Genomic DNA, 15,539 nt, shown 5'->3' with positions numbered 1-15,539 from the left:
CAATATGTCTATGTGTCTCTCTCTTGCGGCTCAAAATGTAGGAGTGGGTGCCTGTCGTGCATTTCCTACCGCGCCTAGCACAGCGCCAATGTAATAGTTGGGGGGGGGGGGGGGAGAGAACAGAGAGGAGGGGGACCCACCCAATTGAAGGAGGGGCAGGAGGTAATGGGGATAGAGCCAACTGGGACAGGGGGGTGGGGTGAGGTTAGGCTATTCATGGGGAAAATATTGGACTCCGTGGGTCTGACAGAGGATAAGTGGACAGCAGGAGAGGGGCAAGGGCGGGGAAGGGGGTCGAGCGAGAGGCGACGGAGAGGGGCGCTGACTCCTGACCTCGGCCATCCTGACGCTCTCCGCGGGTAGCCCCAGAGGCTGCTGTGGAGGTCGCAGAAACCCGGCGGGACTCTGAGGAAAGGGCTGTGCACTGGCCCCAGCGTCTAAAACCGCGCCACGTTATTTCTATTTCCGGCGGGGGGGCGGGGGCTGGCGGCGCCAGCAGACGCCGTGGCGTCCTCCCGTCGCCTGGCAACCGCCACGCTCTCCCTGGGCGCTGCGGAGTTTCGAAGGGGGAGGCGCCCCTGAGGCTCCCACGGGGGCCACGTGCGTCCTAGAAATATGCAAATCTCCTCAATGGGGCGGGGCCAAGGAAGTAAGGGGGCGGTGCCTCTGAGAAGCCAGGAGGAGTCCCAAGGTGTGCACAGAAGTTAGAAATTGCCAAGAGAAAGGAGAGAGCGAATGGCTGGAGGCAACGGAGAAAGAGGACTGTGGAAGGGACCGGGAGCCGGCAGAGCAGAGCCCAAAGACTAGTGCTGATGAGGAAATGTGGACCGGACGGTTCTGGATGGGGAAGGGCCGGCAGCCATCCTCTGTGACAGAGACTCAGTCAGGGGAACAAGAAATCATCTCAATTCGAGTCAATTCCACCCCTTAGGAAGCAGTTACTGTGTTTAAAACACAGGCAGGAAAAACGAAGATAGAGAAACTACCTTCTAAAGAGTTTGGTCACTAGTGTGAGAAAAAATAGGGTGCAGAGTTCAAGACACCCTGGGAAAACGTATTTGAACCACATTATGAAAATCTGCTCTTCTCTCAAGATCTCTCTCTCTCTCTCTCTCACCCCCTCTCTCCCCATCCCGCCCTCTCTCTCTCCTTCCCCACTCTCTCTCTTCATGAATCATGCAAGACCCCTCTAGTTCTACTTTTCCCCCCTTTATCCCCATCCTACCTTCATCCTCAGCCCTTTGGCATTCATGCTACTGTGCTGGGCTATGTAATTTGAAGTATGTATACCATTTTTATTCGTGCATTTGTAAATGTTTGATAATGGTATCAGACTTTAGGGGTCATCTTATTTTCTACTTTTTTCACTCGACGTTCTTTTTCAGGATCTATCCCTGTTGCAGTTGGTGTTGTCATCCCAGTTCGTTGCTTCTGATTGCTGCACAGGACCCTGTATTGGACACCCACACGTTTCACTTCTACCTCCCAAGTGATGGACACCAAGGCTGCCTGCGCATCTCTAACACCACCAACAAACCATGCAGCGATGATTGTCTGTGGTCCTTTATAGATCTGTGTGCAAATTCCTCTGAAACATACACCTAGGAGTGGGATTGTTACCGTCATAGGGAATGCACAGGGTCATAGCATTCGCTTATGCAACTTGTCCTGCATGGAGACACCCAGCCAGGAGGCCAGTGGGGGCTGAAAAGCCGTCCCTACTCTCTCCCCTGTAATGTGCCCTGCTGGAGGAAGATGTCTCCTTTTCTTCCCAAAAGAGCTCTGTTCCCTAGTCAAGTCATGAACCTAGAAGACTGACTACCCAGAAGTTATGCCTGTTTCAAATTCACCTGCCCAGTGGTGAACTCCATTTTCCAATGCCACAAAGTTGTCTAGCAGCTTGATGGAAGCCTGAGTACTTACCTGCACCAAGTACTGCTAGATTGCACACCACAATTGCTGCCCTCCACTCTAGTGTAAGGGTTTCTGTCCCCCACTCCCATCCTTGCCAGCATGTGGTAGTTACTTATTTAAAAATCCATAATAGTGTTTACTAAGTGCCAGATACTATTCTAAGTGCCTTATAAATACTGACGCGTCTAATTAGCCAATTTTTAAAAAATTTCTGTCAATATTGAATAGCATCAACACGTTTTTAATTAGCATTTCTCTAACTACTAGTGATATTGAGCATCCTATATAATAATCCTATATAATAAAAGGGTAAAATGCAAATAGACCGAATGGTGGAACAACTGGTCGCTATGATGCACGCTGACCACCAGGGGGCAGAACACGGGAGCACCACTCAGCCAGAAGCCAGGCTCACGGATCATGGCTCACGGGTGGTGAGCGGGCCTAAGCCATCAGTCGGACATCCCCCCCGAGGGCTCCTGGACTGCTAGAGGGCACATGCTGGGCTAAGGGACCCTCCTGAGTGCATGAATCTCGTGCACCGGGCCTCTAGTTTCTTTAAATGTATGCATAAGCCACTTGGGATTCCCTTTTTGTGAACTGTCTATTTATAGCCTTTGCCTGTTTTTCTATTGGTCTTTCTCTTTTTGATTTGCCAGAGGCCTTTGTAAAGTCTGGACATTAATCTGCTTTCAAAGACTGGACATTTTGTCTGTGATGTCCTTTGTAGAACAATGATCCTTAATTTTGTAGCCCTTTTTTAATTTTTACTAGAGGCCCAGTGCACAAAATTCATGCACGGGTAGGGTCCCTAGCAGTTGCCAGTTGCCAACCAGGGCCTCCCTTCCCCCGGCTGCCTGCTGCCGCCAGCCCTGGGATTGGGGGGAAGGGGCCGTGGGCAGTTGGCTGGCGGCCCTGCCCCCTGGTTGAACTCCCAGTCAAACTCCTGGTCGAGGGGACAATTTGCATATTAGGCTTTTATTATATAGGATATGCTTTTTCAGTGTGATTTAAAAATACCTTCAAGGTTATCAAGATATTCTCTGTCATTTTCTTCTATTAGCTTCATAGTTTTACTTTTTCATATTCAGTTCTCTAATCCATCTAGGGTTCATCTTTGTATATGTGTGAGACAAGGATTTGATTTAATTTTTCTCAATGGAGCGAGCCAATTTTTCAACATCTTGGTTCCTAAATACACATGGGTCTGTCCTGAGATCTCTGGTTTGTTCCTCTGTCAGTACCAGGGTTTTGTAGCTAGTTGTTAAAGGGCAAGGCCCCCATCCTTACTTCTTTGGTCAAAATTACATTAGCTGTTCATGAACCTTTACCATCCCATATAATTTTTTTGATGTTGTTCAAGTTCCTCATGAGAAATTTTACTTGGAACATCATTGAATTTATGAATTTATGTTGGAAAATTAACATTTATACAATGATATCTTATCTGGTGGGCAAACAGAACAAAATATGGCTGAGGCATCGTGTACATGGAGGTGATGTGAGAGGTATCAAATGAAGCTGAAGAAGCAGGCTGAACCAAACTGTAAGCCAAGCTAATAGAAATGAGGTGGAGCTGGGCAGGCATCAGGTCTCGGGTTACTTGTATGTTTACGGGAAACCTGACAACACATTGGGTGGGACCGCCAGCTGTGGGACCACCATGATCTAGAGGGACTCCATAACATTCCTAAAGGGTCATACCATCAGAGTGACCTAGCCATCCATTTCTTATACTATTGTGGGGCTCTGTGTCTTCTGGTTTCCTAGTTATTTCTTAAAGGACCATTGCACAAGCAGGTGGCCTGCCGAGGCAACAGTAATCCAATCCAGAAAACACTCTTTTTAAGTCCCTGTTACATAGCAGGCACAGGCAGGCACAAAAACCACAGAGGTGACTAAGGCAGAGTCACTTCCCTTTCCACTGGGGGAAAGGAAGAATGAGAAGTCTGCAATTCTGACACAACGTGATGGTATCGTTTAGAACATGCCATGTCAACAGAGAGCACACAGGTGCTCAGAAAATCTAGACACTGATACTTGAGAGCATTACTTATAAGGGGGGGAAAGAAAGACCCGAGCATGGGAAATCAGGGAACCACAGGAGGTTGAAAGGAATGTGGCATGGTCAACTCACAGGAAGGATATGTATGTGGACATGAACATGGATGAATGAATAGATGAGAGCATGGGTGGTTGGACAAATTAAATTTGCTGATGAGAGAAAATGCTTCGCTTCTGATTTTTCAGATTACTGAAAAACTCTCCAACCTGCTCCCCTTTGCTGTTGTAATACAAAGGAACACTAGGTGGCATCATAGTACCAAAAGTCCTCACCTTTTAGAGCCTCTAGGAATAGCACACCCACCAAGATTGGGTTGGCCCCTAAGTTAGACAAATAAAAAGTGCTTCTATCAATTTCATTTCTCATTACAGCCACTGAACTTATTTATTGAGCACCTACTATGTTCCCAGGCCTGTGCTGCACACTGTGCAGGCTATGAAGGAGTTGAAAGGATCTCCTCCCTAGAGGAGCATGAGGAGAAGCCAAGCACGCATGCCATCTTTCCCACACACAAAAAGATTTTAAAACAGTCCAAGGCAGGATGTAATAAGCACTGAAGTGAAGATGTCAAGACATACTATCCAATGTAATCTGACCCCTTTGACCTCCTGGTGCCTTCCTACCGCTCCTTGTCACGCTCAATTCCTCAATTCCTCATATGTCCTGTTCTTTCCCACTACTTGATATTCACGAACGCTGAGCTCTCTGTCTAGAATACTCAGCCCTCCCTCTTCACCTGGCTGATGCCCATGCATCCTTCCTCCAAATCTCACTTCCTCAGGGAGGCCTTTCCTGACCAACCCCCCGCCCCCCCCCCAACACCAGACTATCTTTTCAAGTACCATGTGTTCCATTAGACCATCCCACAATGGTAATTAGTTATGTATTCATGGAAATGGTCGTTTAATATCTGTCTTCTCTGCCAGGCTGTCAAACAACAAGAAGACAAAGATCACATGTGTCTTGTTCAGCCCCATCTCCACTGGTGTTATGGGCTGAATGGCATCCCCCTAATATTCATATGTTGAAGCCCTAACCCCCGCCTCACCTCCCCCCAACCCCCCCCCCCCCCCCCCCCGCCCCAAGTATATCAGAATGTGACTGTTTGGAGATAGGGTCTTTAAAGAAGTGATTAAGTTAAAATGAGGCCATTTGGGTGGTTCCTAATCCAATCTGACTGATGTAAGAAGAGGACATTTGGACACACAAAGAGACACCAGGGAAGCACACACACAGAGGAATGACGCAACGAGAAAGAGGCCATCTATAAGCCAGGCAGAGAGGCCACCGGAGAAACCAAACACCTTGATCTTCGACTTCCAGGCTCCAGAACTGTGAGCAAATAAATTTCTGTTGTGTAAGCTACCCAGTCTGTAGTTCTTTATTATGGCAGCCCCAGCAAACTAATATAATATCACGGCTTTCAGGATGTAACTATTAAGTGAATGACTATTGAATAAGGACTATCCAGTGAAGGGTGGCATTATTAGGGAAAGGTACATGGTAGACATAGCTCTTGTACTTGACCTTAAATGCCACATTTGAATTATAGACATGGAAGAACATAGAAGAAATTCCAAGTATGGGAAACAGCATTGGGTAGATACCAAGGCAAGCATGCAAAAATCCTGCAATGGGGAGGCGGGTAGAGGTCCCTATCAGGGGCTAGTGGGCACTAATGTTGATAAGAGGTTGTAGGTGAATAGTGGGGCTTTGGAAGGATAGCAGAGAAGCAGCTGCAAACTCAGAGACCAGGGACAGCCGTGAACACATTCACTCACTCTGCCAAATAATTGAATATGTGATCATGAGCTGTCCTACCTCTGCAAACCCCCTTTTTTAAACCTGGATATAAGTGCCTCCTATAGCACCCTCCTAGGGCGTCTAATAAGAACAGTGTTATGTACACAGTACTCACCTCTTCAACAGCACCCAGGGAGGACATAACGTGAAACGCTAATATGCAGACCTACATGGAAATCCCCAGCCTGCAATGCAAAGCAACTGGGCCTTAAAAAGAAGTTACTCCTCTAATGGATCGCAGAGGTCCTAGAAGCAATGGTGGGGGATCCTACACAGCCCACAATCCTCTAGTGAAACTGGTAAGGATGATGTTATCAGTGAGACTAGTAACTCCCACCCAGAAATATGTTTTTTCTCCCTAAAGCCAAAATGTTCTAGATGGCCCTCCCTGCCCCACAGGGTCATAGCTAGCAGGGTCAGGAGTGGGCATCTAACCCACATAAGGCCAATTCTATTATTTTTCCTGGGGATTTATAGTTGGGACCAAGCCTTGCAAGCCATTCAGTGCTGGGGCCTGGAACTGAGTTTATGTGAAACCCAGGAGAGGCAGAGAAAGGTAGGCTGCATAGAGGGAAGAATAAAGCAAATGAACAGGGAGAGGGAACCCACAGGCCCAGGAGAGAAAAGGAAAGTTGAGGGCCAGGGGGCTTCCTTGGCTCTTGGTGCCCCTTCCGTTTCTTGTTACAGAGCCTGCGGAGGCCCAGCAACACCTGCTTTCTTGGGTTCTGCTAGATCATCTGCATCTTCCTAACAAAGTCACCTTATTTGTTTCATCTCGATGAAGTGACTTTCCATTGCTTATACTTGCCCCCACTCCAAAATAAAGCCCCAAAGCCTTGACCAACATAGGTCTTATTTGTAGAATCATTCTTGTGACATCTCTGGATTTAGAATCCATGAAATCTAAAACCTGCATCGTCAGCCCCCAACAACCTGGTGAAAACTGCTCGGGCCATCATATCTAACATTTCTCCTCCAGTCTGTTGGGAAGATTAAAATCCCACGTGCTGCAGAAAATTGTTATCATTTATCAGCTGACCCCCATGCTCACCTGAGATGACAGAGCAGAGTCCCAGCTGGCTAGTGCTTTCAAAACTGTTCGGACCATATTTTATTTCTTTAATCTGAGCCGTTTCCAGCCTGCTGCAGAGGTAACTTAACAGAACATGTGTGGAGCGTTTGACATGGGTTCCCAAAGGGCCTTCATACAAACTCCCCTCTTGATACCAGAGGAGGCAACAAAGCTCGGGCAGATTTATTAGGAAGACTGAAAGGTCAGGCATGAGGATGAAGCAGCCGGCAATCTGCCACCGCAGATCAGTTTTGCAGGAGAAGGAGACGACAGTGTCACAACCATCCAGTCATCTTACCTGCCTGGAATTTTATTGGCTTAACAGCAACAGCACTTCTCCCAGTCAGATTACTTTTGAGTGTGACTAGGCTAGCTCTTTCAGTTGGTGCTTCTTGCCCAAGAGGCCAAGGTCACAGTTTGATGTCCTACCTAAAACTAGTGGTGACTTGCTAACCAGATTGGTTAAAAAGACTGAATGGCTCCACATAACCTGTTCCCACCACAAATAAATTGGATAAGTGAGTGAATAAGTAAGTAAATTAATTAATAAATAGATTTTTTTTTCAAAATCAGAGCACCCATCCCTTGGAGCACGGGTCAATGCTTTTATTTCTACTATCTCCTGAAAAAAAAATACATTTTCAAATACCTCTAGACTTTACCTATGCAGGTCCCTTGTCTGAAATGTCCTACTTTATCCAATGAGTTTTTCAAGACTCAGCTCACTGTTGCTTCCTCCAGGAAGTCTTTCCCAGTTTGGCACTCCTCTCTGTGTTGCTAGAAAACCTAATTCTCCTTCTATCAATAGACTGTATTTTAATCATGTGTTTATTTCTATGTCTTTCCCAAAAGACTGGAAGGACCAGTGTTTTCTGTAATATATCTATGGTGCTAATACATAAGAGACACATAAAATAGAAAGTTTGCTGGAGAAAAGAAGGAAGGAAGGAAAGAAGAAAGAAGGATGAAATTAGTTTATACACTCAGACACACAGCAACTACTCCTGGGAATCAGTGGTGATTGAGGGAAGTTAAAAGCTATTGGAACACAAATATTTAAGATTCTAACTTAGCTGAACAGAACCACCTCCAAGTACACACTAGGTCCCCAAGCAGAAGTACTAAGAATTACAATTAAATGCATTTATCTCATTTCTCTTCCCATCCTGATGCAAATGACAACCAACCAAGTTTGTTTTTTAAAAACCCACAGGGCCAATGCACAGTAGATACTCAAGTTGATGCCCTGCTTCTCGTTGCAGCAAAGATAGACATCTATAAAATGAAACTCTTTGCTATGTTAAAGGAATAGGTTGCTTTCTTTCCAATATCTGCTGCCAGATCTACTGAATAATTTCAGCAGCAGAGAATGCCTGCTGAGCTCCTACTGTGAACAGGTGTTCTCCGAGGCAATTCGAGGGAAGCATAAAGCCTGAACAAATCCCAACCCCCACCTTCCCAAGGAGCTTGAAACCCAATTTAAGCTAAGCAGGATACTTCAAATCTACAGGATGGCAGAGACCTATCTAAAATGCCATTATATTTTAGAATCTAATACCAGAGTCTGCAAACTCTTTCTGTATAGGACCAGATTAAGATATATGTTGGGCTTTATTGGGGCACATGGTCTCTGTAGCAGCTACTCCACTCTGCCATCATAGCACAAAAGCAGCCACCGACCATACTTAAGTGACTGGGGGTGGTTGTGATCCAGTAAAACTGTATTTACAGAAACAGGTGTTGCTCTGGAGTTGGCCCACTGGCCATAGTTTTCCACAATGCCTACCATATAGTAGGTGCTCAAATATTTATTGAATGACTAGATACATGGATGAAGGTTTTCCTAAAATTACAGCATGGTGATTTGTTTTAAAGCCCCTGTGTCTCATCTTTAGACGTTAACTACTGGGAGACCAATAAATACCTACTGACCAGAAATGAGCTTGATAGAAATTATCTGAGCGTCTTTCCTACTCCAAGCGATGTGTGGATGGAAACTTAACATGTATAAACCACTAAGAGCCGTCATGTCATAACAGAGCTATGAGCAACAGTTGATTTAAAGGAGCATTTTTTCAAACTGTAGATCATGACTCAGTATATGGTAACCTGTAATTTTTCTCAAAAAAGGGTAAGAGATGGAATAGAAAAAGAGGGAACATTCCAGGGTATATCACAAATAGTAAACCTAAGGATTGTTTTTAAAGAAACTTTCTATTATAACACCCTTGTGTGTAAGTATATTGGGTTCTAAGGTAAAATGTACTTTCAAAACAGTTTGAAAAATATTCTAACTATTGTAATCTCATTTGCGGGGAAATTCAGTGCTGTACATTTGAAGGGGATTTACTATGAACATGACATAGAATCATAGCTAAGGACAAGATTCTGGAGCCAAGTTTCTGGTTTAAATCCTAACTCTGCCACTTTCTAGCTGTGTGTCCTTGGGTAAATTACTTAGCCTCTTTAGACCTCATTTCTTCATCTGTTAAATGGGAATGCTAATGACACATACTGTATGTGGTTATGATGATAATTAAATGAGTTGTTATTTGTAAAGTGCTTAGAGTAATGCCTAGTACCTAGTGTAAGTTTTAGCTATTATTATGTTGTCTCGAAGCAAAAGGGTGACCTTTATATGTGACCTAACTTCTCCGGGCTTCATTTATGTTGGTAAATAATCTCTAAAGGCCCTGCTGGCTCCAACATGCCTGGAGGAGGTGGAGGAGTTCCCAGGACAGACTTTGAGTAAAGAAATAGCCAATGGCAAATCATCCATCCGGTTCAACTGACACCTTTGAGGTCTCAGCCAAGCAGTCTGTTCCAATGATACATCCTGTAAGCTAACTTGTTATTATCTCTCAAAATTGCATGCAAAGGTGAATTCTTGATGGTGAGAAATTGGCCAAATCAAGAAAAATGTTCTTTTTTTCCATCCATCAGACCCTTCATAACTAACACTGGCTTCCTGTCTCTCCCATTGTCATGTATTTTATTCCATTTACTGGGATAACCACAGCTGGGGGTGAACAGGAAATCTGTCCCCATGTTTGTTCTTTTGTTTTTATTACCAATGTTCCTGACGGTGAAGTACAGTGTGTTGCTGCCCATGGTTGGTCCAGTGTTTATCAAATCTCACCTCTCACTGTGGAATTTGAAATCATAACTAGCACCTAAGATCATGAAAACCCACATGAAAAACAAGCCAAGAGAAAAATAGGTGAATTTATGACTGACTATTTACAAACAGGAAAGTTCCATTAAACAAAATGTTCCATTTTGCCTCACTTATAATTAAAGAAATGCAAATCAAGACATTGGGATCTTTTTTTTTTTCACCTATAAAAGAAGCAAACTAATTAAAATCAGGAACTAGCCAATGCTGAAAAAGATTTAGAGAAACAGGCATTCTCATATTTAATTGGTGAGTCAAAATCGGTGAAACACCTACAGACCTAAAAATAAAGCCCTGATTGTTTAAGGCTCTTATAGTCCTAGGCACATAAAATTATAGTCAGATATTCTATTACTTGCAACCAAACACATTCCTAATTGACAAGTTAAAAAAAGGGGGGCGGGTAGAAGAAGAATTCTTTATCTTGTACTGACTTGAACATGAAGGCTTCTATTATTTCCCCATTAAGCATCATATTGGCTTTGGGAGTGAACTTCATCTCTCATTTTTATCATGCTACAAAAGTGTTTATTTACATTTGAGTGCCAATTCTATCTCATGGCTTTTCAGCATCTATGGTGATGATCTTTCCATTTTTCTTTTTTTTTTTTATCTATTCATGATGTAATATTCTTTTGATGTGCTGCTGGGATTCTGTGTTAATATTTTATTTAAGGTTTCTAAAACAGTATTTTTAAATGAGATTAGTACTTTCTTCATTTTCCCCCTTTTTTTAATGAGTTATTTCTATTGGATTTTTGGCTGATATGTTATTACTGACTTAATGGAAAAAAAAATTCCAACCATTGAGGTTTGAAAATCTAAATGACTAAATATTTATTTCTGTATGTCTTATTTGTGCTTTTTGAACTTTGCTTATTCTTTTTTCATAGTGTTATGTTCTATCATTTTGACTCTGTAATTATTTTGCACATAACTATCCTATTGTCTCTTGCAAATTGTTCCATTGTCTCAAGTTCTTAAGGGGCTAATTCTTCTCTTTATTGATCCATCTCTCATGTAGTCCTACTTTGGTTTATAATTTCTTATTATAAACTCATCGTCCATGGGAGTTCTTCATTCTGGGAAAGAGCAGAATAAACAACTGACTTTGCATTTGCTTCTGACAGGACCAAAGGGGTCACTCTGGAACCAGCTTTTATATTCTGTGTTGACTTCAGAATTCCCTCAGCACATGGGTCGTGTAAACTGGAACCTCACACCCATGAATGGCATAAGCAAACTCTGGTTTCAGTTTCGCTAGCAGTTATTTTTAAAAATTCATCCAGAGCCCCAGACAAACCACAAACTTCCTCATTGTGGCCTTGGACCAGTGGGAGAATTCTTGGTATTTTTCCGTCCTCCAGTCACTAAGAGTCTTTCCAATGTCCCGGATTTAAGTAGGGTTCTCAGGTCCAGATCTCTACCTTTCTAGAACACAAGGCCTGAGTGGGTATTCACCTCCCAGTCCTTAGCCATTTGGGCTTATATTCCTGGCAGATAACCCTATGTGTCTGAGAGGTCCCTCCTCCTATCTCATACCTAGAGAGTTCCCCTTTCTTTCTTTCAAATGTTGATTTTTTTTCAGCACTTCTGTGTTTGAAGCAGAGGTTACCTGACTTCTTGGCCTCTTATGTTCCCAGAAAGAGAATCCTTTGTACTTTCCTGTCTTTATTTTCTAGAGCAATCACAAAGTGCTATGGAAACTGCTTTGGGGGGTGGAGGGGGTGTCTAATCCCGGTGTGGGTGTTCAAGGAAGACTCCCTAAAACAGAAATCATCCAATCTGACACCTGAAGACTGGAAAACTGAGTACATATGCGGGGGGCGGGGGGGGGGGGAGGGGGGCAGGGGAGGAGCAGGGGAATTAATGTGCATTGAGGGTGACAGGATGGAGGAAGAGGCGGGGTGAAGGTTGCCGGCAGAAGATAGAGCACATGTGCATACCCAAGGTGGGTGGGAACAAACCAAGCATCACGTTCTGAGAAGCACACGTTCCAAGAAGTGCAGGAGTTTGGTGTGGAACATGAACTGAGATATGAGGTTGGGGAGATAAGTAGACGCCAGCTCATGAATGGCTCATGTGCCAGGTTAGAACAGTGGTCCTTATGCTGAGAGCAGAGGGAAGCCAATGAAGGAGACCACACGGAGGGATATCATCAGCTTAAAAAGAAAAACAAATCTAGTCAATGTTCCTTATATAAACAACTATGCACAGCCGGTTAGAAATTGCTGATGACAGTTCCACAGAGCCTCCCAGCACTCACTTCAGCATTCCAGCATCCATAACCCTCAACTCTTACCCCAAGGATTACAAGTTAGAATAGTGACGCTCAGTTTAGTGTCCCCTTCTCCCACTCATTCAACTTGCAGACATTTTGTAAAAACACATGTCTTTCAAGACTATTCCCCCAGATTACCTCTCCTCCCACCTCCCCCCACCAACCCCTAAACGCAGGCCCCCCAAAACTTCCATCACTGTGCCTGATGTAAGTAGCAGCAGAAGGAGCTGTAAGTAGCAGCAGAAGCTGGAAAACAAGAGTAACCCAGGGCAAGGGCCAGAGGATCTATTTTTAGAATTTTTCCTTCTCGCCCTGTCTGGGTCAGGGGCTGGACCTCTGGGTCATGGAATGGTGGTCAGGACTACTGTGGAGGTCTGGACCCCGATAAAGGACTGGATACTGGGTTTGAGGACTGGGCCCCAGATTGGCCTTCAGGGCCCTGGCATGATGGTCCAGGACCCAAATGTAGGTCTGAGCCCCAGATGGAGGTCTGGGTCCTGGGACAGAGGTCTGGGCACTAGAGGGCAGTCTGGGCCCTGGGTGGAGGTCTCTGTCAGGGGCTGGACCGCTGGGTCATGGAATGGTGGTCTAGACTACTGTGGAGGTCAGGACCCCGATAAAGTACTGGATACTGGGTTTGAGGACTAGGCTCTGGGATGGCCTTCAGGGCCCTGACATGAAGGTAGGGGACCCAGATGTAAGTCTGAGCCCTGGATGGATGTATGGGTCCTGGGAGGGAGATTCGGGCCCCGGAGGGTGGTCTGGGCACTGGAGGGGGGAGGGGCCCTGGCTCGACCTCTGGGTCAAGGAATGGTGGTCTGGACTAGGGATGGAGGTCTGGGCCCCCACTACTAGACTGGATGCTCTGTTCTAGGTCTGGGCCCGGGGTGGCCTTCTGGGCCCTGGCATGAAGGACTGGGACCCGGATGTAGGTCCGAGACCCGGAGGGAGGTCTGGGCACTGGAGGGCGGTCTGGGCCCCGGTGGAGGTCTGGGCCAGGGGCTGGACCTCTTGTCATGGAATGATCTGGACTACTGTGGAAGTCAGGACCTCAATAAAGGACAGATACTGGGTTCGAGGTCTGGGCCCCGGCATGAAGGTCAAGGACCCAGCTATAGGTCTGAGCCCCAGATAGATGTTTGGGTCCTGGGACGGAGGACTGGGCACTGGAGGGCAGTCTGGGCCTTGGTGGAGGTCTGGAACAGGGGATGGAATGGTGTTCAGGACTACTGTGGAAGTGTAGACCCCGATAAACGACGCGACACTGGGTTAGAGGACTAGGCCCCAGGATGGCCTCTGGTCTCTGGCATGAAGGTCTGGGACCTGGATGTAGGTCTAAGCTCTGGAGGGAGGTCTGGGTCCTGGGGGGAGGTCTGGCTTCTGGGGTGGACCTCTGGGTCAAGGAATGGTGGTCCAAACTACAGATGGAGGTCTGTGCCTCCACTACTGGACTGGATGCTTTATTCAAGGTCTGGGCCCCGGAATGGCCTTATGAGCACTGGCATGAAAGTCTGGGACCCAGATGGAGGTCTGAGCCCCAGATGGAGGTATGGTTTCTGGGAGGGAGTTCTGAGCACTGGAGGGTGTCTTGGGCCCCTGATGGAAGTCTGGGTCAGAGGCTGGACCTTTGGGTGATGGAATAGTCTAGACTACTATGGAGTTCTGGACTCTGATAAAGGACTGGATACTGGGTTCGAGGACTGGTCCCCAGGATGACTTTGTTGGCCCTTAAAAGAAGGTCTGGGACACGGATGTAGGTCTGAGCCCCAGATGGTGGTATGGGTCCTCGGGAGGGAGGTTCGGGGCCTGGAGGGAGGTCTGGGAACGGGGGGGGGGGGGGGGGGGGGGTTGGCATGTGGGTTCGCCCTCTGGGTTAAGGAATGGTGGTCTTAACTACGGATGGATGTCTGGGCTCCCACTACTGGACTGGATGCTTTATTCGAGGTCTGGGCCCCAGGATGGTCTTCTGGGCCCTGGCATGTAGGTCTGGGACCCGGATATAGGTCTGAGCCCAGGATGGATGTATGAATCCTGGGAGGGAGGACTGGGCACTGGAGGGCGGTCTGGGCCCCAGGTGGAGATCTCGGTCAGGGGCTGAACGTTTGGGTCATGGAATGGTGGTCTAGACTACTGTGGAGGTCTGAACCCCGATAAAGGACTGGATACTGGTTTTGAGAACTGGGACCCGAGATGGCTTTCTGGGCCCGGCCATGAAGGTCTGGGAACCGGATGGAGGTCTGAGCCCCGGATGGAGGTATGGGTCCACGGAGGGAAGTACAGGCCCCGGAGGGAGGTCTGGGCCCTAGGGGGAGGTGTGGCTCGTGTGCTTGACCTCTGTTTCAAGGTATGGTGGTCTGCACTACTGGTGGATGTCTGGGCCCCAGGAACTGGGGCTGGATGCTTTGTCCAGGGGCTGGAGCACTGGGTCACAGAATGGTGGGCCCGGGTGGAGGTCTTGGTCAGGGGCTGGACCTTTGGGTCATGGAATGGTAGTCTGGACTATGGATGGAGGTCTGGGCCCCTACTACTGCACTGGATGCTTTATTTGATGTCTGGACCCCGGGATGGCCTTCTGGGCCCTAGCATGAAAGTCTGGGACCTGGATCTAGGTCTGGGACCCGGAAGTAGGTCTGAGAACGGGATGGAGATATGGGTCCTGGGATGGATTACGGCCCCGAGGGAGGTCTGGGCTCTGGCATATAGGTCTGGGACCCGGATGTAGGTCTGAGCCCCGGATGGCAGTATGGGTCTTGGGAGGGAGGTCTGAGCACTGGTGGGCAGTCTGGGCCCCAGGTGGAGGTCAGGGTCAAGGGCTGGACCTGTTGTCATGGAATGGTGGTCAGGACTACTGTGTTAGTCAGGACTCCGATAAAGGACTAGATACTGGGCTTGAGGACTGGGCCCCGGGATGGCCTTCTGTGCCCTGGCATGAAGGTCTGGGACCCGGATGTAGGTCTGACTGAGCCCTGGGTGGATGTTTGGGTCCTGGGAGGGAGATTCAGACCCCGGAGGGAGGTCTGGGCCCTGGGGGGTGGGGGGGTGGGGTGGGGAGTAACAATGGCGATAATCACTTGGGTTTTCTCCTAATATCCCCAACCTGCCTTCACTGATGTTTGACTCCCCCAAAGCAACTTTACGTAGGATTAATTCAGCCCTTCGTGGCCACCTCTGCTGGCTGTGGAATCTGGGCAGGTCCCGAAGATCATAGGTTATGGATTTCAACCCGCTA

The 15,539-nt window shown here is 47.0% G+C and overlaps 1 protein-coding gene across 1 annotated transcript in view; it reads right to left on the bottom strand.

The window, feature by feature from the left end:
* Positions 1-15,539, bottom strand: part of CFAP58 (cilia and flagella associated protein 58) — a 142,535-nt gene that overhangs the window by 85,130 nt on the left and 41,866 nt on the right. The gene's annotated exons all lie outside the window — the stretch shown is intronic.

The sequence above is a fragment of the Cnephaeus nilssonii genome (assembly GCF_951640355.1).
Source record: "Cnephaeus nilssonii genome assembly, chromosome: 16".
In the NCBI taxonomy this organism is placed as follows: domain Eukaryota; kingdom Metazoa; phylum Chordata; class Mammalia; order Chiroptera; family Vespertilionidae; genus Cnephaeus; species Cnephaeus nilssonii.
The sequence above is the reverse complement of the archived record's forward strand: the minus strand, read 5'-3'. Positions and strand labels throughout refer to the sequence as shown.